Here is a 9,887-nt window from a genome sequence, read left to right as displayed (position 1 = left end):
TCTTAATCTTCTCTTGTATTTGGACACTGCACTTTCCAGGAGGATTGTTTGATGGAATTTCATCTTCTCTATGGTTTAATGAAATATCATCTCTGAAGTTTCCGATGTGTTATTTTTATGTGTCTGTATTTGCTGCAAGTCCTGGGCTGTTTCAGTACAAATATTCCTAGCCTCTTTTGCTGTCCTTGTGATTTAGTAAACGGTCACAATATTGAGTTTGTACAAGCTGGTATTCCTGCTATTACTTGTCCATTCAAGTCCACTAAGCAAAATACTTATGGATTCCATGCAGAATTGCAATAGCTGCATTTCACTTTGAATATACCAATGTAAGGGAAGGATGACCCATTGCGTGCAGTTGGTTTTGCTGCTGTAGGTACCTCATTGCCATCCAATGGCCTAGGTACGTATTCTTCAGAATTCTGACTGGTATGATAGTTACATTAGCTCCTGTGTCAGTTTTGGTCTGGCGCACATATTTACCAATTGTTTTTCTGGTATATGATGTTATTAGTGGCAAATGCTTCTAACTGCATGAGTTTGTTCACACAATGTGTTATATTCATAACGTGGAAAGTCTGTTTATCTTCTGGTTGAAGATTTACCCATTTTGAATCTTCAACTGGATCCATTTTGCTGCGAAGCTCATCTCTGCATTTGTGCTAATGCAAGCATCTGGCACGCTCCACGCTGTTACTGCATGCTCCAGATGATTTTTATTTGGCTGTGTCTTATTTAAGCCTCTGGTTGCATGTCTGGAACAAGTTTTCTTGCACAGTTAAGCCCAGTGTTCTCTTGTATCACAAGGCCTGCAAAGATCATGCAGTGTGTACAAGTGTAGATTTCCAATAAAACTTGATTGCTTTCTGTTTCCTGGTTACAGCACCAGTCCTGGTAACTGTATATAAAACTACAATGACTTCTTCATATTTTCTGCCATCTTAATTACTAGTGTGTGGATGTCATGACCTCTCTTTTTCTCCAAGAGCTCTTCCTTTGAAAGCTCGAATGGATGTTTAAGTTATAGCAAGCTTCATCATCCACTTTGAATGTTAAGCCTCTGAGAAAGATCCTTGTCTTAAGAAATCCAACATAAACACAAGAATTATGAAGTAATGATGAGCAATGAGTTCTCCAAAAAGTAACAAAGGAAGGATTGGAAACTTTAAAATATCAGAGAAAAGTCTTCAGATAAGATTTAAAGCAGCATGGAAGTTACATTTACACTAGGACCCCTAAAACAATCACTTCTGTCCTTGTCGTGACACTACTGATCAATTTATTCTTGTGGCTGCTGCCTGTGATACATTAGCACTAGACGTTAAATTATAAAGTTCACTTTTATACAAAGCTGATCCTACAGCTCTCCCGTTGCTTAGCTGGGCCTCTCTGGTGCTGTCAAAACAAGCATGGAGTATAGACTTTGTGCAATCCCTTGTTCAAATGGCTATTTTTATTTGCACCACTTTCTGTTTCTGTAACAGCTAAATCTAAGAAACATAACTCCATCTTTTGCTCAAAATCCTTGAATTTATTCAGGACAGCTGCAGCTTTCCAATTCAGGCAATGGAGTGTTGAAGTCAAGTTCTGAATTTCTCTGTCTTTTGCAAGTGCTATCAGTTTCTGGGGTTTTATAGCAGCAACACTGAAAGGCTACTGCATGTGAAGATTCATCAAGACAGCTGCTGTGCTTCTTGTGCTCTTTTTAAAAAATCTTCACTGTGCTGTTTTTGGATGCACTTCAAGCCTGTCTGTAAAAAGAATGATGTTTTGCTTTCACTTTCATAATGGCACTCAAGGTTGTCTTAATGGCCCTGAAGTCTCTGCAACCCAATTCAGAACCAACTCACCACGTGCATGGACTCCCGAATTGGCCAGCTTATAAAATTAAGTGCTCACAGTTCAGTCAATGGTGTTTGAATTAAGAGCTTCCAGTGTTAATGTAACTTCTGTATTGCTTTAATTCTTAGAAATCTCTTTAAAATCCTGATATTTTAAAGAGTGTATCATTGCCTTAGTTTTTTTTAAGGAAAATGATCATTCATAACCATTTCATAACCTTGTGTTGTATTTCTTAACACAGTATTAACATTCTCATACTGGTTCTGTAACTGTTGTGGTTTCAATTCACTTGAATATCTTATATGAGTTTACTTAGCAGGCAAAATGATAACTTGCAGTTACGTCCCTAGTCTAGCAAGCTGCTACTCGAAGTCTTCACAGCTGATCATGTAGATGTAGAAGAATACAGCGCAGTACAGGCCCTTTGGCCCTCGATGTTGCGCCGATCCAAGCCCACCTAACCTATACTAACCCACTATCCTCCATATACCTATCCAATGCCCGCTTAAATGCCCATAAAGAGGGAGAGTCCACCACTGCTGCTGGCAGGGCATTCCATGAACTTACGACTCGCTGAGTGAAGAACCTACCCCTAACTTCAGTCCTATATCTACCCCCCCTTAATTTAAAGCTATGCCCCCTTGTAATACCCGACTCCATACGCGGGAAAAGGTTCACACTGTCAACCCTATCTAACCCCCTAATCATCTTGTACACCTCAATCAAGTCACCCCTAAACCTTCTTTTCTCTAATGAAAACAGCCCCAAGTGTCTCAGTCTATCCTCATACGATCTTCCTTCCATACCAGGCAACATCCTGGTAAACCTCCTCTGCACCCGTTCCAGTGCCTCCACATCCTTCCTATAGTATGGCGACCAAAACTGCACACAATATTCCAGATGCGGCCGCACCAGAGTTTTATACAACTGCATCATGACCTCAGGACTCCGGAACTCAATTCCTCTACCAATAAAAGCCAGTACGCCATATGCCTTCCTCACCGCACTATTTACCTGGGTGGCAACTTTCAGAGATCTGTGTACATGGACACCAAGATCCCTCTGCTCATCCACACTACCAAGTATCCGACCATTAGCCCAGTACCCCATCTTTTTGTTATTCTTCCCAAAGTGAATCACCTCACATTTAGCTACATTGAATTCCATTTGCCACCTTTCTGCCCAGCTCTGCAGCTTCTCTATATCCTGCTGTAACCTGCCACATCCTTCCTCACTGTCAACAACTCCTCCGACTTTCGTATCATCCGCAAACTTGCTCACCCAACCTTCTAACCCCTCTTCCAGGTCATTTATAAAAATGACAAACAGCAATGGTCCCAAAACAGATCCTTGCGGAACACCGCTAGTGACGGCACTCCATGAAGAAACTTTGCCATCAACTACTACCCTCTGTCTTCTTCCATCCAGCCAATTCCTAATCCAAACCTCCAACTCACCCTCAATGCCATATCTCCGTATTTTCTGCAGTAGCCTACCATGGGGAACCTTATCAAACGCCTTACTAAAATCCATATATACCACATCTACCGCTTTACCCTCATCAACCTCCTTCGTCACCTTTTCAAAGAATTCAATAAGGTTTGTGAGGCACGACCTGCCCTTCACAAAACCATGCTGACTATCCTTGATCACATTATTCCTATCCAGATGTGCATAAATCCTATCCCTTACAATTCTCTCTAAGACTTTGCCCACAACAGAAGTGAGACTCACCGGCCTATAGTTACTAGGGTTATCCCTACTCCCCTTTTTGAACAAGGGAACCACATTTGCTATCCTCCAGTCTTCTGGCACTACTCCTGTAGACAAAGAGGACATAAAAATCAAGGCCAATGGCTCTGCAATCTCCTCCCTTGCTTCCCAGAGAATCCTAGGATAAATGCCATCAGGCCCAGGGGACTTATCTATTTTCACCTTTTCCAGGATTTCCAACACCTCTTCTCTACATACCTCAAAGCCATCCATTCTACTTATTTGTGACTCAGTATTCACATCGACGACAATGCCCTGTTCCTGAGTAAATACTGAAGAAAAGTATTCATTCAGTGTCTCCCCAATCTCTTCCGCCTCCACACGCAACTTCCCACTACTATCCTTGACTGGACCTATTCCTACCCTAGTCATTCTTTTATTCCTAACATACCTATAGAAAGCCTTAGGGTTTTCCCTAATCCTACCGACTAAGGACCTTTCATGTCCCCTCCTTGCTGCTCTTAACTCTCTCTTCAGGTCCTTCCTGGCTACCCTATAACTCTCAATCGCCCCAATTGAACCTTCACGTCTCATCTTGAGATAGGCCGCCCTCTTCCATTTAACAAGGGATTCCAATTCCTTATTAAACCACGGCTCCCTCGCACGACCCTTTCCTCCCTGCCTGACAGGTACATAATTATCAAGGACACTCAATAGTTGCTCCTTGAACAAGCTCCACATATCATTTACACTCTTGCCTTGGAGTCTACTTTTCCAGGCCACACATCCTAAGTCATGCCTCACCGCATCATAATTTCCCTGACCCCAGCTATAACTCTTGCCCTGTAGTACACACTTATCCCTCTCCATCACGAGAGTAAAAATCACCGAATTATGGTCACTATCCCCAAAGTGCTCACCTACCTCTAATTCTAACACCTGGCCTGGTTCGTTACCCAGAACCAAATCCAGTATGGCCTCACCTCTTGTTGGCCTGTCTACATATTGTGTCAGGAAACTCTCCTGCACACATTGAACAAACACTGACCCATCTAACGAACTTGAGCTATAGCTTTCCCAATCAATATCAGGAAAGTTAAAGTCCCCCATAACCACCACCCTATTACTGTCACTCATCTCCTGAATCACCTTCCCTATCCTTTCTTCTACGTTTCTAGGACTATTGGGAGGCCTGTAAAAGACTCCTAACAGGGTGACCTCACCTTTCCTATTCCGAACCTCAGCCCAAACTACCTCAGATGGCAAGTCCTCATCCATCGTCCTTTCCACCACTGTAATACTATCTTTGACAAGCAATGCCACACCTCCCCCTCTTTTACCCCCACCTCTGACCCTACTAAAACATTTAAATCCTGGAACCTGCAACAGCCAATCCTGTCCCTGTTCTAGCCATGTCTCCGTAATAGCCACAACATCGAAGTCCCAGGTACCAACCCACGCTGCAAGTTCACCTACCTTATTTCGTATACTTCTTGCATTGAAGTATACACACTTCAAGCCACTTTCCTGTTTACAGACACCCTCCTTGGAAATTGATGCCATGTTCCTAACCTCCCTACACTCCTGGCCCTGCACCCTGAAGCTACAATCTGGGTTCCCATGCCCCTGCAGAGTTAGTTTAAACCCCCCCCAAGAGCACTAGCAAACCTCCCCCCAAGGATACTGGTGCCCCTCAGGTTCAGGTGTAGACCATCCTGTTTATAGAGGTCCCACCGTCCCCAGAAAGAACCCCAGTTATCCAAAAACCGGAATCCCTCCCTCCTGCACCATCCCTGTAGCCACGCATTTAAGTGTTCTCTTTCACTATTCCTCGAATCTCTATCACGTGGCACGGGTAACAAACCAGAAACAACAACTCTGTTCGTTCTAACTCTGAGCTTCCAACCTAGCTCCCTGAAAGCCTGTCTAACATCCTCGGCACTCCTCCTACCTATGTCGTTGGTGCCAATATGGACCACGACTTCGGGCTGCTCCCCCTCCCCCTCCAGGACCCGGAAAACACGATCAGAGACATCACGTACCCTTGCACCTGGGAGGCAACATACCAATCGTGAGTCTCTCTCATTCCCACAAAACCGCCTATCTGTGCCCCTAACTATCGAGTCCCCAATTACTACTGCTCTGCTCTTCTTCACCCTTCCCTTCTGAGTAACGGGGACAGGCTCCGTGCCAGAGACCTGAGCCCCGTTACTTACCCCTGGTAAGTCATCCCCCCCACAAGTATCCAAAACGGTATACTTGTTCTTGAGGGGAATGGCCGCAGGGGGTCCCTGCACTGGCTGCTTCCTCCCAGTCCCCCTCACTGTCACCCATCTATCTGCCATCTTTGGAGTTACTACTTCCCTATAACTCTGATCTATGACCCCCTCTGCCTCCCGAATGATCCGAAGTTCATCCAACTCCAGCTCCAGTTCCCTAACACGGTCTTGGAGGAGCTGGAGATGGGTGCACTTCCTGCAAGTGTAATCGGCAGGGACGTCGATGGCATCCCTCACCTCATACATGTTGCAGGAGGAACATTGCACTGCCTTCACTGCCATCCCTCTAAAGCTAACTTTTATTTAAAAAAAAACTGGGTCTAAAGAATACAACAAGCAAAATTCAGCACTTACCTACTTACCACAACAGATGTTATTATTAGGTTAGAGGAGGAGGGCGGGTGGGAGGCACTACCCGTGTAGTGCCTCGGGTTCCTCTCCTTCGCGCTTTTAAAGGGGGAAAAAACCTACCCAGGTAAGCTTACACTAACTGCTTCCGGGTCTCGGCTGCCCCTCTGGTCGTCGTCACTTCCCCCTGGTGCTCCCGCTCTTTCTGTGAAGAGAGAGAAAAAAAACACCGCTGCCCGCTACCGGTAAGCACTTTTAAAACCAAACGGTCTTACCTTCGCTGCTGCTCGCACTGGAAATGTGGTATCATCCTGCTCAGTATTTTTTTAGCATACTCACCTCTTATGTCAGTAACATGACAGCAGAGACTCCCATAAGTATCAGTGGAAGCAGGCAAAGCTCATGTTTGATTTAACATATTTCCTATTGCCCAATTCTAATTACACTTCTTTTCATTAAGATAATTAAATCATTTTTATGACACGATTCTGTGAGGCTGACCAAATGCTTAGATGTTACCTCAGAACAACCATTTCCAGTCTTACAGTCACTAGATAACAAAATATTAGAGGGGTAGGATCTTACTATTCAAAGACAACTTGATCACTTCCACTTTTAATAAAGATCCTCAACCGTGTAAGAATTGTGCTATGTAGCACAACTTACCAGTAAGGGCTCATAACTTTATCCTTGGCTAACTTAGTCTGACACAAGCACACCAACATCAGCCAATGTGTCTTTCATGTTTCTACATAATCCTGCAGGGATTCATTTAACCACTGCAGGAAAACCAAAATAGCCATGTAATTCCTACGCGCCTTAGAGCATTCAAGATAAATGTCACAAGATTACACACTAACTGTAAGAGTTGACCCAAACATTGAACTAAAAATTTTAAAAAATCATTAGGGAGATTGAATTTTGTTCATGGCTAATTGCGAAGCATTGAAATATCACTGGACCAAGGGTTAAATTGGACTATGCTGCATTTTATTAACAATATATCTTAAATGTCAAAGAAGCCTGAACTAAATTAAAAATAAGAAGTATAATAATTGATAGTAAAGCATTCATAAATCTGTGAATTTAAAATAATACAAAGATATAATTTACATGTTAATTAACTGCTTTATGGATCTGTTTGTGGCACATGTGTTTTTCCAGATTGTGAATGCCTGGTTCAAGTTGATGTGATGTCTCTAAATGACATATCCATCCATTTGAACCAGATATTGACACAGAATTCAAAATAAAAGCAAAAATGCTGGAAATACTCAGCAGCTCAGGCAGCATTTGTGGTGAGAAACAGTTAATAAGTATTTCGCTTTGATGACTTTCCATCAATGATTTCAGGCTTCCAGCTGTATCTTGTTTTTGTTACAATATGCAACTTGTTCAATTGAATAGAATAATGCATTTTGCACTTTTTCCTTCTGTAAATGTTGCACCAATTTCACTAATCAAAGATCATTACTTAAGTGGTAAACAGATTGCTAGGTTGATGCTAAAAATGTAGCTCTCTTCAGTGGTAAGTACTGACAGTCCGAGCATTTGATTATTCAGATTGAGACTTGAGTTGACTTATTGTGCTTTTACTTTTTATGGGTGATGCATGGTGGCTCAGTGGTTTGCACAGCTGCCTCACAGCACCAGGAACCCAGGTTAAATCCCAGCCCTAGGCAACTGACTACGTGAAGTTTGTACATTCTCCTCGTGTTGGCATAGGTTTCTTCTAGATGCTCTGGTTTCCTTCCCAAGTCCAAAGGTGTGCAGGTTAGGCAGAATAGCCAGGCTAAATTGTCCCATAGTGTCCAGGGATCTGCAGGTTAGATGGGTTAGCCATAGAAATTTGGGGATAGGGTGGGATGCCGTATGGAGTGTTAGTGCAGACTCAATGCCCTGCCCTTGCACTGTAGAGATTCTGTGATTCTACTTTATTCTGTAATTAGAACCTGTATTCCTTCAAGCCCTTACAATACAAAGCAGACAAGGAAACAGACTACTATAGTGACAAAGAAACCTTCCATTATATAAATGCAAACAGAATTATTCCAAACAAAATTGAAATCATCTTCGAAAATGCACATTTGTTGAAATTCTGATTTGATTTTTAGCTTAACTTATTTTCATTTGCCAATTTTTTTGTATTTTACTGATGCAAAGGTACAGTCTGTTATACTGGGATGGTTCATCAAACACATTTATACCCATTTTATGCAGCAACATTTTAAGGTGCACTTGCTTTCTCTTGTGCTTTAACCAATATTGTTACCTTCACATTAGGAAACTGGTCTGGACTATCTTGGCTGGTGGGTCCTTGCAAATACAACTGTCCCAGAAGGTGCGTGTTCCTTATAACTAAGATTCTGGGGAAAGCTTTATGTATGTTCATCTTTTAGAATGATTTATGGGGTCTGACTTACTGTTTCAACTTCATTGAAACACCAGTTGTAAATTAGTAATGTTTATCCACGATAAAACCATAAGACAGAACAAAAATATTCAAATGGCCAATTCAAAAGCTTTTTTAACGATGAAAAGGTAGAAATATAAAAAATATCTAAAATGATAGAAGACAATGTTTTAAGTAAGAGTAAGAAGAGAAAATGTTTTAACTTAACGAATCAGACTTTCTCACAATTCCTTCAGGTGACTGGGCTGAAGCGAACCGTCATGACCTCTTCTCTCCCCCACCCTGGAAAATAGGTGAAGGAACTATCTTCTGGAAACTCCATCTCACATTCTTAACTCATGTTTTCTTATCACAAATTAGCCTAACTGTCCATCACTTATTGGTAAACATTGTCATGCCTCATTGGGGTAGCGGGCTGGAAAGTAAGCACATCTGTTCCGGGAGTTATCAGAGAAGTTAAATATGTTTTAAAGTATGCAAAATTCCCCAATTTACCTGATTTTCAGACCCAAGGTGACGGAAAACATGTGCCAGGTTTCTATACTAACACAAGGCCATTGTGGTCGTCAGGGTCAATAACCCCCTAATAATCCTCAATCCTGTCATGCCTTCTGATGCCATTCCACAAATCCTCCCTTCACTTTAAGTTTCCACAATCGCCATCCTTATTTTCACTTCCGCACATGCATTTACTGTTTCCACAATCTCCACCTTGACTCCCCCTTTTTAACTGTATTTAACTAATTTTTGTAATCAGTTCAGAGATGTTATTACATACTTCTGGACCAGGCCTCCCAGTTCAGAGGTAGGGGCAATAATGCACCACAAGAGGGCCCCAAAATAATCTTCCCATTTGGGAATTGAACCCCAATCTCCCACATTGTAGGTGGGGATAATAATCACTACACTAACAAGGAAGTGACTTAAACATAGTTGGATGCCATTAAGTAGATAGCAATGCTTTAACACCTCTGTGTTTTAAGGCCACTCGAGCCTTTCCATCTTTATCATGGGGTGTGTTAAACTTGTCTCCTTTCCCCTACCTTTTTAGCAGTGATCTCCCCACGACTCGTAATTAATCCCTTGCACCATCCTTAGTGAGCAACACACCGATCTCCAGGGATGTATTTGCTGTAGTTGATTGATTGATTTCAATGAGCAGCCCCGAGACATGACTGACCAGACTCTGAACGTTATCAGTCAAGAACTCCATGACTGCTTCTTCTGGCCCTACAGGACTGACCAATACCCATTTCCTGGGCAGCATTCAGATTGATCCCCGATTATGAGCA

General features: G+C 42.5%; 1 non-coding gene across 1 annotated transcript; it reads right to left on the bottom strand.

Annotated features, from left to right (window-relative positions):
- Positions 1 to 9,516: 9,516 nt before the first annotated feature.
- On the bottom strand, positions 9,517 to 9,641 carry LOC122554047 (U6atac minor spliceosomal RNA). Its single transcript, XR_006312910.2, has one exon. It is a non-coding gene; the product is annotated as a U6atac minor spliceosomal RNA (small nuclear RNA).
- Between the last annotated feature and the right edge of the window lie 246 nt (positions 9,642 to 9,887).

The sequence above is a fragment of the Chiloscyllium plagiosum genome, unplaced genomic scaffold (genome assembly GCF_037043375.1).
Source record: "Chiloscyllium plagiosum isolate Xiang-an unplaced genomic scaffold, Cpla_swu_hap1 HiC_scaffold_8, whole genome shotgun sequence".
Lineage (NCBI taxonomy): Eukaryota > Metazoa > Chordata > Chondrichthyes > Orectolobiformes > Hemiscylliidae > Chiloscyllium > Chiloscyllium plagiosum.
The sequence above is the reverse complement of the archived record's forward strand: the minus strand, read 5'-3'. Positions and strand labels throughout refer to the sequence as shown.